Source organism: Sturnus vulgaris, unplaced genomic scaffold (genome assembly GCF_052056855.1).
Source record: "Sturnus vulgaris isolate bStuVul1 unplaced genomic scaffold, bStuVul1.hap1 Scaffold_817, whole genome shotgun sequence".
In the NCBI taxonomy this organism is placed as follows: Eukaryota; Metazoa; Chordata; class Aves; order Passeriformes; family Sturnidae; genus Sturnus; species Sturnus vulgaris.
In genome coordinates, this window is record NW_028276709.1 from 75143 (window position 1) to 92126 (window position 16984).

Below are 16984 nucleotides of genomic sequence, written 5' to 3' on the forward strand. Positions count from 1 at the left end.
GAACCACTAGTAGGAGATAATATACTTTGCAAAGCAAAGGAATGAGGTGGAAGGGAAAACAGGGATTGGCGTGGTCTGAGGGCTAGAGGGAGAGAGCTATGTACAGGCAGGGAGAGGGCTGAAGCCATGCGAGCTTCCCACAGGTTCAGCTGTGCCAATCATCAGCTGTGCCTGGAGCTCCAGTGAGATATGCATGTGGTGTCCTCTTCAGTGTCTCCTGGTGCTGTTCTTGGGACACTGGTTCACTGTGTCGCTCAGAGGAACCTAATTCTTCAGCTCTGTTGGCAAACTGGTCTTGAATATTCAGGTTCCAGTGGGATGGACTGGTTTGTTTCCTTGGGGTGTGAATGGCTGGAAGAGAGAAGAGTCACAGTCAGAGCCCGGATCTGTGGGAATCCAAGTAGACCTTCCTGCCAAGGGCAGCCCACTCAGCTCCTGCAATGGCCAGCAGAGAGGAGTTGCCAACGGGATCGGCTGCAAGGTGCAGGCCAAGAATCCCGCCTGTGTCCCAATAAAACACTCGGAGCTCTGCCCACGCCACCCTTCATCCACACAGGGAGCAAAGCCCTCCGCAGCCGGGACAGGGATTGCAACTCCACCTGCCAGCCCCCGCTGCCAGCCCGCTGCCCTCACTCACCCGCACTGAGCACCTGGAGCTCATTCTTCTACTTCCTCATGCGTGCCCCGGCGATCCCTGGGAACACAGAGCCCGTCACGGCTCTGTCCAGCGGCACAGCTCCCTGCCAGCGGCGCTGCCAGCCCTGTGGCCACACGCCCTCGTGGCCCGGCAGGGCTCAGCCCGGGCCCTTGCTGCATCCTGACGCCCAAGGGCACGGCTGCGACACAGGGCGGCAGCAGCCCCGAGGGCAGCCGGGGCTCCACGGCGCCGGGCCCGGATGCCGCGCTGCCGGGGCCGCAGGCGGGGCTGGGGCCGAGCTGCGGCGGGGCGGGGAGGGGAGGGGAGGGGAGGGGAGGGAGCCCGGGCTCACCCATGAACCTGATGGCCGCTAATTGGACGGACTGCTGTGGGCTCTGCAGGTACGGCAGGGCCTGGCGCAGGTGCTCGGCCGCTCGGCTCCTGTCGTCTGCCAGCTGGAGAGAGCGGCGGGAGGGAAGGGTCGGGCCGGGCTTTGTGCCCCTTTGCCAGGCGCTCCCCGCTTTGGCCGGCCCCGGCCTCCCCTGCCCGCACAGCCCTGAGGCGCGGCCAGCAGCCGCTGGGCCGGGGCTCCGTCGGCGCCCGGCTCGGGCCCACAGGAGCCTGGAGAAGAGCCCGTGCGGCTCCTGCGTGCAGCCCTGGGCAGGGCCACAGCTGCCAAGCGCACACAGTGAGCACCGCGCTCAGGGGGCTTGTCCAGGCTGAGCCTGGCGCTTCCAGGCCCTCCTTACCAGGCACTCGGCAAACATCCACAGCTCTTCTGTCTGCAGCGCCTGTTGGAGATCCGTCTTCTTCAAGAACCCGGCCGCACAAAGCAGCGTTTCTCGAGAGGCCTGGAGAGCAGCAGAGATGTGCAGATGGCACCGCAGCTCAGGGCACAGGAGCCGCGTCCCTGTGCCAAGGCGTGCAGGAGGCTGCAGCCCGGGAGGTGCCAGGACCTGCAGGAGGCAGCCGAGCCCCTTCCAGACATCCACCAGCATCACACAAAACTTTACCTTTGCCAGCTCCTGGTTCTCATCATGGCAGTGGAAGAAGAGTGGGAGCAGGCTCTGGCTCACAATTCTCTCCAGGGCCGTTTTTCCCTTGTCCACTACCAAGTCCATCACCTTGCAGAAGAGGTGAACGGAAAGCTGCTGCACATGACTGCTATCCTGGAGGAAAGAAGGAGGAAAAGACCTCAGAAGCAACTTGTACAGCCCACCTGGGCGAAGGCCCAAACATCAGGAAGGCACAAAGTTTCGGGGCAGCAGCCAGTGCTCATGGCTGGGGGCACAGAGCCTTACATTTTCCAGTAGTGACAGGAGTGGCACAGCCAGCTTTGTAGCAGCAGTGCTAGATATCATGAGGTGTTTTTCCTGGAAGATATTTATGAAGACAGAGAGGGACATGCCAATCACCTCTCTCTGTGCATCACCCAGCAGCTCCAGGAGGCTTCGAGACAGGCTGCGTATACGTTTGGCCTGTGTAGAAGACAAGGCTGTGCTGTGAAGCCAAGAACGGCTACAGTGCCACCACTGCCGTGCTGGCACTGCAACCCCACCCTGCTGCCACAGGGCCCAGAGGCCAAAGGCCTGTCGTGATGAACTCAGGGAGGTGAGGCAGGAGAGCTGGGAGCATCTGCTGCAGCTCCTGAAGCCCAGGCAGCCCGAGGGGCAGCTTTCCCCAGCACAGCTTCAGCCGCTGCCCCCTTCTCACCATCGAGGGATCCTTGCTGAGCACCACAAGGCATCTGAGTGCCAGGCGACGTCTCTCCCTGTACTTGCTCTGCAGGTTCCTTGACATGATCTCCAGGATGCTGTCAGCACATTGAGTGAAATCCAAGCAGTCCAGGACCTGAAAGGCACAGGGCAGTGACAGCGGACCCGGCCGGCAGGAGCGCGCAACCACACAGGGCTGGGCTGAGAGATCAGCACAGGGCACGGGCAGTGTCCCAGGCAGCTGTGGTGACGAGAGGACAGAGAGCTGGGAGGGAGCTCTGGCCAAGAGGCTCACCTCCACAGTGAATGCCAGGAAAGGCAGATCCCAGCGTGGCTCCTGTGTGCTGAGCAGCTGGAGTAGGTGGAGTGCGACATGGGTACACAAGGGCATCAAGCCACGACGCATCAACCTAGCAGGGGGAAAAAGGGAGTAAGACCCTGAGGTGGGGGGAGGGTGCAATAATCTCCCAAGAGTGACTCACAGAGATGCAGTCTTTCCCCAGCATCCCTGGAGGTGATGTGGGCACTTTGGGAGGCTGCCCCTTGTGGGCACCTCCTCTCCCAGCCTTTTGCAGTCTGCTTGGCCGTCCCTCGGTGACAAGGCTCTCTGGCCCATGACCACAGGGACTGTGTGGGGCACGCCAGGCACACAGTGCAAATGTCGGGGGCAGAGGGGAAACAGGGGGTCTCACCTGGCCAGCAGACCCATGGCATAGTGCTGGGTGCCAGCAGAGAGCAGCGTGTCCCAGCCACGCTTGCGCTCCATGGCCATCACCTCAGGGTCATACTGCAGACAGAAGAGCAGAGCCTTCATGGTCTGCACTGCAAACCTGTGTGCAGAGCAAAGCCCAGGTCACACTGGGAGCATTGGCGCTGGCCACAAGGGCATGGGAAGGACAGGAGGACCAGGACCTGTTGGGCTTGCTGGGAAGGTGGTGATCCTCCCGGCACGCTCTCCAGAAGTTATCAACTGCCTCTGGCATCTGCTGTGTGGTGATGATGACATGGAAGAGCAGAGCCGTAACCAGAGCGTTGGAAGAATGCATCATGGCCTCATGGCACTGAGGCACCCGGATAATCACCCAGAGCACCAGAGTTGCCTGCAAAAGAAGCAGCCCAAGACAGCGCTCAGTGCCGAGGTGTCCATGGGGCAGGGCCCGAGGGGAGAGGCAGGGGGAGCAGTGGGCCTGGTGCTGCCTGAGCCTGTCCCTAGCCCAGCGCCTGAGGCACAGAGAGGATGGATGGAGATCTGCTGGAGAGGCTACTGGCGAGGAAACCAAGGCCAGTTCCAGAAACTCACAGCCAGGGCAAAAACGTCCTTGTTGTCCCCATCAGAGGTGCACATGCTGTGCAGGGGCCAGGCCTCCATCACACACAGCAGAGTTGGCAGCACCTTCTCCACTGTTGATCCCGATGAGCCTATGGCTCTCCACATCCTTGCAGCAGCTCTGTGGGATCAGAGCTCTGTGTCAGGGGTGTCTCAGTCACAGTCCAGTGCCCTGTGCAGCTGTAGGGCCCAGGTGACAGAGCCCCGGTGCCCTGAGGGCCAGGCAGGGAGCGTGGCAGCAGTCTCAGGAGACAGAGGGGCCTGAGGGTCCTGGGCCTGTCTGCCTGTCTGGCAGAGCCCATTGGACAGGCTGTACAGGGCGGTGGGCCCTAAAGGCTGGTGGGCCCTAAAGGCTGTTGAGCCCTGAGCTCTCAAGGCACGTGGGCCTCGTACCTGTCACACGTTGGGGCACAGCGCAGGAGGGTCAGCACCACGTCAGCAGGGTGTTCTCCAGCCAGCCTCAGAATGTCAGTGCGCAGACTGACACCCACAGTGGCACAGGACACGAGACTCTGGTGAATGCTTTTCACCATGGCTGGCACCTGGAAGAGGCGTGACGAGGACTTGGAGTGCTGTCCAAGGGACCAGCTTCCCCCAAGAAGTGCTTCCCTTCCTGTGGAGGGAGCAGAAAACATTCATAAAGAAGAAAGTCTCCCTGCATCCTCAGAACAAACTCCTTGGAAAACCATAGCTTAAAGATAAGAAATGGCTTGTGAAATGATGAATACAAAAAGGAATCCAGTTCCCGCCCTTGGTAGATCCTTCGATCTCCAGTATTAGTGGCTCATTCTCTTTTAGTATCCGCAGGCCAGCTTTGAATGTAAAATCCCTCAGGGATTGGTTAGAATGTAGAATTCCCTTGATAATTGGTGCAAACTGTAAAACTCCCAAAAGCTATAAAAACCCCTGTAAAACAATAACCGTTGGTATATGCTAGATTGGATGCCTTCATAGAATAAACTATGGATTTGTGGCTTTCTACATATCCTGGTTTATTTACCCCGCTGGTCTAAGAGCTCACCGCGAGCCAAATTTCTATCTGGGCAAGGCTCGGGAACGTGCTCTGTCGCTGAGGGCTGCAGAAGCGGTCTCAGAGATCCCAAAGGGAGCCCAAAAACCCAGCCAGCGACACCTTCCCACCACACTCTTCTGGCCTCAAAGACCAAGGAGGCACAGTGGCCGTTCCTTGAGGGGATGCACGATCACATGATCCTGGGAGGGCACCAGCCCTGGCCCCAGACTGCTAACCTGCAGCTCAGATGAAACAACACTCTTCTCAACAAAATCGGTGGTGGGAGCATGAATGACAGCGGGAGTGGTGTCAGTATTTGTGATGCCCTGAGTCTCTCCGGTGTCAGCGTTTGTCATGGCCACGTCCTCCGTCACTGCCATGTCAGCCTTTGCCCTGTCATCATTCACTGCTGTGTTGAAGTGGTCTGAGCACTCAGCCAAATCTGGGCTGACATCGGGCTCTGCCTGGAGCTCGCTCAGCCTGGAGTCAGGCTCGGCTGTGCTCTCTGTTGCTGTGCTGCTGGTCTTTCTACGGCGAAGGGGCACAAACTCGCGGAACATCTGCAGGAGAACAAAGGACAGGGAAGAGAGGCAAGTTCCATGGCATGCTCCAAGCGCTGTGCTGGGCTGAGCAGTGACAGCAGGCCCAGCCCAGGTGGGGATGGCTGCAGGTACCTTCAGTGTTCTGCGGAAGCGGCCACGGGTGGGTTTCTGCTCTTGTGTCGGCTCCATGGCTGCAGCACCTGGCAAAGAGCGAGCGCAGCCAGAGCTGAGGGGCTGCGGGAGAGGCCGGAGAACACAGCCCAGCCCTGCATTCCCCAGGCAGGGACAGCCCCGGGATGCCCCAGGGGATGCCAGCACGGCCGCTGCAGGGTGTCTGCCCGGCCCCTCTTCTGTCCTGTCCCTGGGCATGTCCACAGTGGGTGGGCTGGACTGAGACGAGATGAGACGGGATGGGATGGGACGGACGGGATGGGACGGGACGGGACGGGGCCAAGCTGGATGCATGCACCAGCCCTGAGACCCAGGTGTGCCACTCACCATCCTGCATTGGCTGGAACGGCTCTGACTCTTCGGGCTCTTGAGGAGCTGGGGCAACTCTAGAGCCTCTCCTTTTTATTGCCCTGAACACTTTGAACAGATTGAGAAATCTGCCCGCCATGCCGGAGTCTGGCCTCGAGGGCACCTTCTAGAGAGATGCTTTGGGAAAGTTACAAGGCAACAAGTTGTGCAGCTGTGCCTTAAAGGCACCTGCGACAGAGAAGCCTCAGGAAGGCTGCAGGACAGCAAGTCCTGCACTTGAGGCCTCCTGCCACAAGGGCAGCAGACTCCTCGTAAATGATTCAGATCACCACACCCCAAGGTCTGGCTACTAGTGCACCAGCCACAGGGATCAGAGATACCTCAGGAAAGCTCCAAGTCACCAAGTCCTGCAGTCTTTCCACGAGGTCACCTGCAGGAATAACGCCTCGGAAAAGCTCGGGGTCAGGCACGAACGAGTGTGCTGTGCGGGGGCTCCTCACAGCACCGCTCTGGCGCCTCCTGTCCCGTCGCGTGCTCCGAGCACTCTGGTGTGCCCGTGTCACCACCAGCCCCCATGTCACCACATGTCACAAAGGGTCCTTAGACACGGTTCCATGCCACGGTGACCAGGCTGCACTGCATCACAAAGGGCCCTTGCACACACTGACACCTGCCCTGGGGACACCCTGAGCCCACCCAAAGTGGCCCAGGTTGGAAGGAATCCCTTGGCCCAAATATCTAAGAGAGCCCGACAGGAATGTTAGGAATGGCTCAAATCCTATCCAACGCTGCTCTGCGGGCTCCGGGCATTTAAGAGCCCTCAATTCAGGAAAGCCTTCCTTCCCCAAATTCACTGGCATGGCCAGAGAGTGTGACAGATTTGGACGTTTGCTTCCCATCTCAAAGCAGCAACTCATTTGCCTTCATTTGTCATCCATTGGAGAGTCACTTTACAAAAGAACACTACACAGAGGCGAATAAAGGCCATTCTTTGCTTTGCAAATGGTTTTCAATGAAGAGATGATAATATCCTAATTCTAGGAAGGAATAAAAGCTCACAAGGAGTGGAAGTGCACTCAGTGTTAGCAAATTAGCCCAAACAAATGAGAAGATTGCAAAATGGCTAATCCTCCTCCTGGTACAGATAGCTAAGTGGCTCTTTGTCCTGGGGTACAATGCAAAAATGTGTATTCTATCACCATCTGTTAAAATGTGGGAGGGGTGGTGATCCTTATCTCTGTGGGAGATATCCTCTGCTGATGTGCCATCTGATAAGATGGGGGGATGATCATCGTTATCTATTCACAACCCATCCTTCCTCCAGAAGATATATTCCGTTAATGGGCCATTAAGTCCTATTGTGTGACTGATAAGATTACATCACCCCATTGGGAGATGCCCCAGCTGGGGCAGGAGCCAAGCCTTTCCTACCTAGATAAAATACTGGGGTTTGGGACCCGAGGGCAGACCTTTCAACTGGATCCCAGAGGAAAGTCGGACCTTTTTCCACATCATTGCTGGATCTTCGGAGGAAAACTGCACCTTCTACAGGAGCACCGCTTCAACAGAACCACATCTGTCATCCAGGAGGACTGCAGCCACCATTTATATGGACTGCTACCAACACCCTGACTGACAGGGTGTCAGGTTGTATTTCTGACTGTGTTGGTGGTTGTTTCTTTTATATTATTGCATGTATTTTATTTTTTTCTCTTTTCTCCTATTAAATTGTATTACTGACTTGGAGTCTCGCACTGGTTTTACTTTCAAACCAACACACTCTTAAAGTACAGCTCTCCCCTCCTCTTCCCTGCAGGAAGATCAGGACCCCTAACAAAAAATCACAGCTAGTGCTTTGGCCCTCCTCCAGAACCAAAGCTGTGCCAAAGCACAGATGCTGCCTTCAAGCTGACTCCAATTCCAGCCTAGACCTCTCACCTTCCACACAGCTCCTTCTCCAAGACGCCCACCAACACCAACCCCCCTAATCAGCCACACACAAGCCCCCAACAGCCCGCCGGGATCCCCAGCTAACCCCATCCCTCCGCAGAGCTTTCCCAGCCTCCAGCAGACCCCTGGTTCCCTGCACGTGCCATGGGATGGCACTCGGGAGGATCTGCTCCAAGGCCTTTCCCAGTAGCCAGCTCAGGCTGCCAGGCCTATGGTTCCTGGATCATCCTTCCCACCAACTCTCCCTGTGCACGGCTGCTCCATTTGCACATTGGTGCTCAGCTCAGAGTTCTGCACTTGAGCAGCACTGCTGAGAAAGGATGGAGAGCGGCCTGGCAAGCTCTTTCTCCAGCTCCCTCTTGACTCTTGGGGGAGGTAGAACATTCCACAGGAAAGCACCTGGTGCCACAAGGAGTGGGTGACATCAGACAGCTGTGAGGGGAAGCCTCAGGACTGCTGTATTCTGAGGGAACACCGTTGGCCTTGACCTGTATGCACCTGCGGAAGCTTAAATCCTCAGCTCCCAGGACCTCTCTTGGCCAGCACCCTGATGTGCACGCAGGACTGCTGCGAGGCACTGCTGGGACCCAGCGGGACAGGAGCTGCTGTCTCGTGTCCACCCAGCACCCCCGACAGAGCCAGGGTCACCCCAAAAGCAGACAAACGATCTGGTGTCGGCAGAGAGGAGCAAGGAGCACTGGGCTGCCTCCTCTCAGGGTATCTCAGCTGGCCCTGGGCCACAACACGCCCCCGTTTTAAGTCCTGCCTATGCCCAGCTGCCAGAAATGCCGACCTTCTTCTCTCCAAGGCGCACAGGAAGAGCCAATGAGCAGGATGCCTTGGGAGGCAAACCTTCCCGGCCTTTGCTGAGGCCAGGGACACACCAAGATCAGCCAAGACTCTGCAGATTGCCTGGCCCGCACAGCCCAGCTCTTTGCTGGCCCTGGCCCGCAGCAGCTTCCACCAAGCGAGAGGCAATTGCATATTGCCAAGAGCCGAAACACAGCAGGCAGGTGAGATGTGAACAGTGTGTGCATCAAGGACTTTTAATTCACAGCTCTCAAAGAGAGCTTTGGGGCTCGCAGCTGGACAGAGATGCTCCTGCTCACACCTCTGGCCAAAAGGGGGTAACACAGCGTGCTGCAGGTGCTTGGGTTGGTCTCCACAGCTCCAGGCAGATGCCAAACCTGCTCTTCACAGCCTTCTCCCTTCCCCTGCCCCTGTGCCCAGGGCAGCGGGCCTCAAGGACTCAAAGGACCACAGGGAGCCAAAGGGGGACGCTTGCACCTACCTCACTGCGATCTCCCTGTGAAGCACTTTCCTTAAGACGCAAGCCCCTTTTCTCCAAAGGCATTTTTCCAAATGCGTAGCTTTCCCCAGGTTCACCAACACATTCTTAAGAAGTCCTGGCAAGTCTCAATTCCTTCTGGGCCTTTCAGAACTGGCACTCCAGCTCTAGCTTGTGTTCCCCCAAGTGTGTTTCCACGTGGAGGTTCTGACGTGCAGACCCAGGCCCTCTACAAACACAAGCTGCCCGCTGCCTCTTCGCCTGCCTCAACTCCTGCCTGCGGTCACGGCCACAAAACCAGGCTGTTCCCGGACAGAGACCAGAGCCCTGCTCCCACAGGATGCTCTTGCCAGCACCTCCCAGGACTCTGTGCTGTACACACAGCACTTTTCATGCCTGCTCTCAACCGGCTTGGGCACACAGAGCACCACCTGGCTGGCTCTGCCATCAGCACACCCCAAACACAGGCAGAGGAGGTAGAAGAAGCAGGGGCTCTTTTGCAGCCATGCCCAAGGGAGACTGGAAGGGTGCCCCCTCCGTCTGGTCTCACTTGCTTGGCTGACTGGCTCTGAGGCAGGGGCTCTGATTCCTCGCTTCTGGGGACCAGAACCGCACCCAGGGTCCCGGCACTGCCTGACTGCGCTCTGGACACTGGCACGGTCACGCGTCCGAGTCTCAGGCACTGTGCTGCTGCTTCATTTGCTCTTTTGGAACACCCAGAGCTCCCCAACAATGCCCTGTTGGTCTCTGGTTCTGCCCTCTTCCTGACCCAATGCTCCAGTGATGGAGCATTGCTGTGCTTTCAGGAAGCTATTCTTGAAACCTTCCAGCATTCCAAAGCTCCTTTGCCCTCCGTGGATGCTTGCTATGGAATCTCTCCGAGCTGCACTCAGAGCATACTCAGGTTGGTTCTTCTAAAACCCAGCGCCTTCAGGGTGCTCAGCAAGACCTTTAACTCCACAGTGTTGTGGAACTGGACGTTCAACACAGAGACCTTTCCAGGATGATCTGCCCTCGTTTCTGAGTGTCTACAGAAAGCACGGCACGGAAGAGAACAGCAGGAGAGGCCTGTGTGTGTTCCAGGGCTCTGGAATTGTGCCGCTTGAGCTCCACAGAGATGCAGGCAAAGTGAAGAAGCCAAACTGTTTATTGATGGAAGGCAAAGCAAAAGCATGAGCTGGAGGGGAAAAAAAGGGATGGGCACAATCTGAGGGCTGGAGGGAAGGAGCAGTCAAAAGGGAGGAATAGTCGAGGGAACAAGAAAGGATAGGCAGTGTCTGAAGGCTGGAGGGAGAGAGCTCTCTACAAGCAGGGAGAGGGCTGAAGCCATGCGAGCTTCCCACAGGCTCAGCTGTGCTAATCATCAGCTGTGCCTGCAGCTTCAGCTGGTCTCTTCTGGTCTCAAGGCAGCCTCAACTTCCATGGCATCTGGAGGTCTTAAAGGGACGCTGGTTCTTCTAAGCCGGCAGATGAGCATGGTTCTGCAAGCCTTTCACTGATCACCTCTTCCAGTAGTATATCGTATCTCTTCAAGGCTTGAAGGGCTGGAAGAGAGAGGAATAGAGCCACAGTGAGAGCCCGCATCTGTGGGAATCCAAGCAGACCTTCCTGACAGGGCCACATCCTTCCCAGCTCTTGCCATGGCCACAAGAGGGGCCAACGGGGTCAGCTGCAAGGTGCTGGCCACGAATCCCTCCACCTGCGTCCCTGAAATCTCTCGGAGCTCTGCCCACGCCATCCCCCCGTCCACACAGGGAGCAAAGCCCACCGCAGCCGGGGCAGGGATTGCAGCTCCCCCCGCCAACCCCGCTGACAGCCCGCTGCCCGCACTCACCCTCAATGAGAACGTCAATGTCTCCTGGCTGACCCGTCAGGTACCGCCCAGCGATCCCTGGGAACACAGAGCCTGTCACGGCTCTGTCCAGCGGCACAGCTCCCCGCCAGCGGCGCTGCCAGCCCTGTGTGTCACAGGGCGGCAGCAGCCCCGAGGGCAGCCGGGGCTCCACGGCGCCGGGCCCGGATGCCGCTTGCCGGGGCAGCGGGCGGGGCTGGGGCCGAGCTGCGGCGGGGCGGGGAGGGGAGGGGAGGGGAGGGGAGGGAGCCCGGGCTCACCCATGAACCTGATGGCCGCTAATTGCAGGGACTCCTTTGGGCTCTGCAGGTACAGCAGGGCCTGGCGCAGGTGCTCGGCCGCTCGGCTCCTGTCCTCTGCCAGCTGAAGAGAGCGGCGGGAGGGAAGGGTCGGGCCGGGCTTTGTGCCCCTTTGCCAGGCGCTCCCCGCTTTGGCCGGCCCCGGCCTCCCCTGCCCGCACAGCCCTGAGGCGCGGCCAGCAGCCGCTGGGCCGGGGCTCCGTCGGCGCCCGGCTCGGGCCCACAGGAGCCTGGAGAAGAGCCCGTGCGGCTCCTGCGTGCAGCCCTGGGCAGGGCCACAGCTGCCAAGCGCACACAGTGAGCACCGCGCTCAGGGGGCTTGTCCAGGCTGAGCCTGGCGCTTCCAGGCCCTCCTTACCAGGCACTCGGCAAACATCCACAGCTTCTCTGTCTTCACCAGTTGCATGAGATGCCTTCTCTTCAGGAACTCGGTCACACAAAGCAGTGTTTTCCGCGAGGCCTGGAGAGCAGCAGAGATGTGCAGATGGCACCGCAGCTCAGGGCACAGGAGCCGCGTCCCTGTGCCAAGGCGTGCAGGAGGCTGCAGCCCGGGAGGTGCCAGGACCTGCAGGAGGCAGCCGAGCCCCTTCCAGACATCCACCAGCATCACTCAAAACCTCACCTTCGCCACATGCTCATTCTCCTCATGGCAGTGCCAAAACAGCGGGAGTAGGCTCTGCCTCAAAATCTTCATCAGCGGCTTTTTTCCCTCATCTACCACCAACTCCATCATCTTGAAGAAGAGGTCGAGGGCAAACACCTGCACACGGCTGTTGTCCTGGAAGGGAAGAAGAGGATAGGATCTTAAGTGCAATTACTCCAGGCTCACCTGGACAAAGGTCCAAAAATCCATAGGGGAAAATGTTTCTGGGCATCCAGTGCCGATGCCTGGAGACACAGAGACTTACATTGTCAAGGAGCAGCAGGAGTGCCTCAGCCAGCTTTGGGGCGGTGGTGCTGGATATCAAGATGCCTTTGTCCTGGAGCACATTGGTGAACACACGGAGGGTCATGGCAACCACCTCTCCATCTGCATCACCCAGCAGCTCCAAAAGACATGGAGACAGGCTGCACATTTTTCTGGCCTGTGTGGAACACAAGGCTGTGCTGTGAAGCCATGAACGGCTGAAGCAGCACCACCACTGTGCTGGCACTGCAACCCCACCCTGCTGCCACAGGGCCCAGAGGCCAAAGGCCTGTCGTGATGAAGTCAGGGAGGTGAGGCAGGAGAGCTGGGAGCATTTGCTGCAGCTCTTGAAGCCCAGGCAGCCCGAGGGGCAGCTTTCCCCAGCACAGCTTCAGCCGCTGCCCCCTTCTCACCATCGAGGGATCCTTGCTGAGCACCACAAGGCATCTGAGCGCCAGGCGACGTCTCTCCCTGTACTTGCTCTGCAGGTTCCTTGACGTGATCTCAAGGAGGCTGTCACCACATTTAGTGAAATCCAAGCAGTCCAGGACCTGAAAGGCACAGGGTAGTGACAGGGGATCCAGCTGGCAGGAGCCCAGAACCTCACAGGGCTGGGCTGAGAGATCAGCACAGGGCACGGGCACTGTCCCAGGCAGCTGTGGCTACGACAGGACAGAGAGCTGGGAGGCAGTTCAGTGAGGCAGCGCTGGCCATCAGGCTCACCTCCACAAGGAATGCCAGGAAAGGCAGATCCCAGCGTGGCTCTTCCCTGCTGAGCCACCCAAGCAGGCGGCGGGCAATCCCAGAGCACAAGAAGACGGAGACACGGCGCATCTCCCTGGTGGGGGAAAAAGGCACCCAGATGCTGACGTGTGCAGGCAAACCTCTCTCAGAACTGACTCAGAGATGCAGTCTTTCCCCAGCATCCCTGGAGGTGATGTGGGCACTTTGGGAGGCTGCCCCTTGTGGGCACCTCCTCTCCCAGCCTTTTGCAGTCTGCTTGGCCGTCCCTCGGTGACAAGGCTCTCTGGCCCATGACCACAGGGACTGTGTGGGGCACGCCAGGCACACAGTGCAAATGTCGGGGGCAGAGGGGAAACAGGGGGTCTCACCTGGCCAGCAGACCCATGGCATAGTGCTGGGTGCCAGCAGAGAGCAGCGTGTCCCAGCCACGCTTGCGCTCCATGGCCATCACCTCAGGGTCATACTGCAGACAGAAGAGCAGAGCCTTCATGGTCTGCACTGCAAACCTGTGTGCAGAGCAAAGCCCAGGTCACACTGGGAGCACTGGCGCTGGCCACAAGGGCATGGGAAGGACAGGAGGACCAGGACCTGTTGGGCGTGATGGGAAGGCGGTGATCCTCCCGGCACGCTCTCCAGAAGTTATCAACGGCCTCTGGCATCTGCTGTGTGGTGATGACAATATGGAAGAGCAGAGCCACAAAGAGGCGGGAGGAATAAAACATCATTGCCTTGGGGCACTGAGGCGCTATTAGCCAGATCACCAGAGTTGCCTGCAAAAGAAGCAGCCCAAGACAGCGCTCAGTGCCGAGGTGTCCATGGGGCAGAGGGAGCAGTGGGCCTGGTGCCACCTGAGCCTGTCCCTAGCCCAGGTTTCAACCCAGCACCTGAGGCACCGAGAGGACGGAGAGCTTCTGGAGAAGCGACTGGGGAGCGAGCAAAGCCAGTTCCAGAAACTCACAGCCAGGGCAAAAACGTCCTTGTTGTCCCCATCAGAGGTGCACATGCTGTGCAGGGGCCAGGCCTCCATCACACACAGCAGAGTTGGCAGCACCTTCTCCACTGTTGGTCCCGATGAGCCTATGGCTGTCCACATCCTTGCAGCAGCTCTGTGGGATCAGAGCTCTGTGTCAGGGGTGTCTCAGTCACAGTCCAGTGCCCTGTGCAGCTGTAGGGCCCAGGTGACAGAGCCCCGGTGCCCTGAGGGCCAGGCAGGGAGCGTGGCAGCAGTCTCAGGAGACAGAGGGGCCTGAGGGTCCTGAGCCTGTCTGCCTGTCTGGCAGAGCCCATTGGACAGGCTGTACAGGGCGGTGGGCCCTAAAGGCTGGTGGGCCCTTAGCTCTCAAGGCATGTGGTTCCTGTACCTGTCACACGTTGGGGCACAGCGCAGGAGGGTCAGCACCACGTCAGCAGGGTGTTCTCCAGCCAGCCTCAGAATGTCAGTGCGCAGACTGACACCCACAGTGGCATTGGACATGAGACTCTGGTGAATGCTTTTCACCATGGCTGGCACCTGGAGGGCGTGGGGAAGACTTGGAGCGCTGTCCAAGGGAGCAACTCCCCAGCTTCCCCCAGGACGTGTTTCCCTCCCCGCCACAATGTGGTTCCCTCAAAGACTGAGGGAGCCCAGTGACCATGGCGTGAGTGGGCACACAACCCTGTGAGGCCTCGAGCCTTGGCCCCAGGCTGCTTACGTGCTGCTGAGAAGAAACGCAAGGGTCCGTGAAGTAGTCCACAATAAGGTCCTGGCTCAGAGTGGGAGTGGGAGTGGGAGTGGTGTCAGTATTTGTGATGCCCTGAGTCTCTCCGGTGTCAGCGTTTGTCATGGCCACGTCCTCAGTCACTGCCATGTCAGCCTTTGCCCTGTCATCATTCATTGCTGTGTTGAGGTCGTCTGAGTGCTCAATCTGGGCCAAATCTGGGCTGACATCGGGCTCTGCCTGGAGCTCGCTCAGCCTGGAGTCAGGCTCGGCTGTGCTCTCTGTTGCTGTGCTGCTGGTCTTTCTACGGCGAAGGGGCACAAACTTGCGGAACATCTGCAGGAGAACAAAGGACAGGGAAGAGAGGCAAGTTCCATGGCATGCTCCAAGCACTATGCTCAGCTGAGCGGTGACAGCAGGCCCAGCCCAGGTGGGGATGGCTGCAGGTACCTTCAGTGTTCTGCGGAAGCGGCCACGGGTGGGTTTCTGCTCTTGTGTCGGCTCCATGGCTGCAGCACCTGGCAAAGAGCGAGCGCAGCCAGAGCTGAGGGGCTGCGGGAGAGGCCGGAGAACACAGCCCAGCCCTGCATTCCCCAGGCAGGGACAGCCCCGGGATGCCCCAGGGGATGCAGCATGGCCGCTGCGGGGTGTCTGCCCGGCCCCTCTTCTGTCCTGTCCCTGGGCATGTCCACAGTGGGTGGGCTGGGATGGGACGGACGGGATGGGACGGGACGGGATGGGGCCAAGCTGGATGCTTGCACCAGCCCTGAGGCCCAGGTGTGCCACTCACCATCCTGCATTGGCTGGAATGGCTCTGACTCTTCAGGCTCTTGAGCTGGGGCAACTCTAGAGCCTCTCCTTTTTATTCCCCCGAACACTTTGAACAGGTTGAGAAATCTGCCCGCCATGCCGGAGTCTGGCCTCGAGGGCACCTTCTAGAGAGATGCTTTGGGAAAGTTACAAGGCAACAAGTCGTGCAGCTGTGCCTTAAAGGCACCTGCGACAGAGAAGCCTCAGGAAGGCTGCAGGACAACAAGTCCTGCACTTGAGGCCTCCTGCCACAAGGGCAGGAGACTCCTCGTAAATGATTCAGGTCACCAAGTCCTGCAGTCTGGCCGGGAGTGAACCTGGAAAAGAAAATCCTCGGGAAGGCCACGGGCCACCAAGTCCCGCAGTCTTTCCACGAGGTCACCTGCAGGAATAACGCCTCGGAAAAGCTCGGGGTCAGGCACGAACGAGTGTGCTGTGCGGGGGCTCCTCACAGCACCGCTCTGGCGCCTCCTGTCCCGTCGCGTGCTCCGAGCACTCTGGTGTGCCCGTGTCACCACCAGCCCCCATGTCACCACATGTCACAAAGGGTCCATTGACGCCGTTCCATGCCACGGTGACCGTGCTGCACTGCATCACAAAGGGCTCTTGCACACACTGACACCTGCCCTGGGGACACCCTGAGCCCACCCAAAGTGGCCCAGGTTGGAAGGAATCCCTTGGCCCAAATGTCTAAGAGAGCCCGACAGGAATGTTAGGAATGGCTCAAATCCTATCCAACGCTGCTCTGCGGGCTCCGGGCATTTAAGAGCCCTCAATTCAGGAAAGCCTTCCTTCCCCAAATTCACTGGCGTGGCCAGAGAGTGTGACAGATTTGGACGTTTGCTTCCCATCTCAAAGCAGCAACTCATTTGCCTTCATTTGTCATCCATTGGAGAGTCACTTTACAAAAGAACACTACACAGAGGCGAATAAAGGCCATTCTTTGCTTTGCAAATGGTTTTCAATGAAGAGATGATAATATCCTAATTCTAGGAAGGAATAAAAGCTCACAAGGAGTGGAAGTCCACTCAGTGTTACCAAATTAGCCCAAACAAATGAGAAGATTGCAAAATGGCTAATCCTCCTCCTGGTACAGATAGCTAAGTGGCTCTTAAAGTACAGCTCTCCCCTCTTCTTCCCTGCAGGAAGATCAGGACCACTAACAAAAAATCACAGCTAGTGCTTTGGCCCTCCTCCAGAACCAAAGCTGTGCCAAAGCACAGATGCTGCCTTCAAGCTGACTCCAATTCCAGCCTAGACCTCTCACCTTCCACACAGCTCCTTCTCCAAGACGCCCACCAACACCAACCCCCCTAATCAGCCACACACAAGCCCCCAACAGCCCGCCGGGATCCCCAGCTAACCCCATCCCTCCGCAGAGCTTTCCCAGCCTCCAGCAGACCCCTGGTTCCCTGCACGTGCCATGGGATGGCACTCGGGAGGATCTGCTCCAAGGCCTTTCCCAGTAGCCAGCTCAGGCTGCCAGGCCTATGGTTCCTGGATCATCCTTCCCACCAACTCTCCCTGTGCACGGCTGCTCCATTTGCACATTGGTGCTCAGCTCAGAGTTCTGCACTTGAGCAGCACTGCTGAGAAAGGATGGAGAGCGGCCTGGCAAGCTCTTTCTCCAGCTCCCTCTTGACTCTTGGGGGAGGTAGAACATTCCACAGGAAAGCACCTGGTGCCACAAGGAGTGGGTGACATCAGACAGCTGTGAGGGGAAG

The 16984-nt window shown here is 58.4% G+C and overlaps 1 long non-coding RNA gene across 1 annotated transcript; it reads right to left on the bottom strand.

Moving 5' to 3' along the window:
• Positions 1-1985: 1985 nt before the first annotated feature.
• Positions 1986-2767, bottom strand: LOC148217484 (uncharacterized). Its single transcript, XR_015801047.1, has 3 exons — positions 2648-2767; positions 2351-2488; positions 1986-2115 (listed from the first exon to the last, which is right to left on the bottom strand). It is a non-coding gene; the product is annotated as an uncharacterized LOC148217484 (long non-coding RNA).
• Between the last annotated feature and the right edge of the window lie 14217 nt (positions 2768-16984).